The sequence below is a fragment of the Gossypium hirsutum genome, chromosome A10 (assembly GCF_007990345.1).
Source record: "Gossypium hirsutum isolate 1008001.06 chromosome A10, Gossypium_hirsutum_v2.1, whole genome shotgun sequence".
In the NCBI taxonomy this organism is placed as follows: domain Eukaryota; kingdom Viridiplantae; phylum Streptophyta; class Magnoliopsida; order Malvales; family Malvaceae; genus Gossypium; species Gossypium hirsutum.
Genome location: NC_053433.1, coordinates 60,509,352 through 60,509,982, shown reverse-complemented (window position 1 = coordinate 60,509,982; position 631 = coordinate 60,509,352).

Sequence of the window (631 nt, the reverse complement as noted above, 5' to 3'; positions counted from 1 at the left end):
TGATGGATGCGTATTGAGTTATAATATGTAATGCATTAGTTAGTAAAATGTATGCCATTTATGTGTGGTATTAAGTATATAATCGGCCTCAACATAGACATGCATATTCGGCCATAGGAAGAAGATTGGTGTTGCATGTATTCGGTTAGAGGCAAGCATATTGATGCTTTTGTCTTGGCTTAGAAAATTCGGCCAAGGGGGAAAATTAGCTAAAATGTTGAGTTTGATTCATGATTCCGTACATATGTGACTTTAATGTCTAATGTATAAATATGGGCTAAGTGCCTTGTGTTCCTCTTTTCGATGCTCAAATGATTAAATCAATTTATTTGTTTAATTAAGCTCAAGAGCAAAGGGGAACTAAATCCGATAAAGGGAAGGAAAAAGTGGTCGAATAGCTATCGGAATCGTTCGACAACATCCGAGGTAAGTTCTTGAGTAATAGAGCTTAAATTATGATTTGATTAGATCATGTTTTAAGCAAATCAAAATCATGCTCTTTGTGTGTGGCTATTGAGCCGAAATTGCAAGAATGATAAGTGTCTTGTGTTTGAGTTTTGCTAACGAAAACGAAATACGAATGTGCCATGATTTATTGTTAAATGTGCATGGTTATTTGAATGATGTCCGG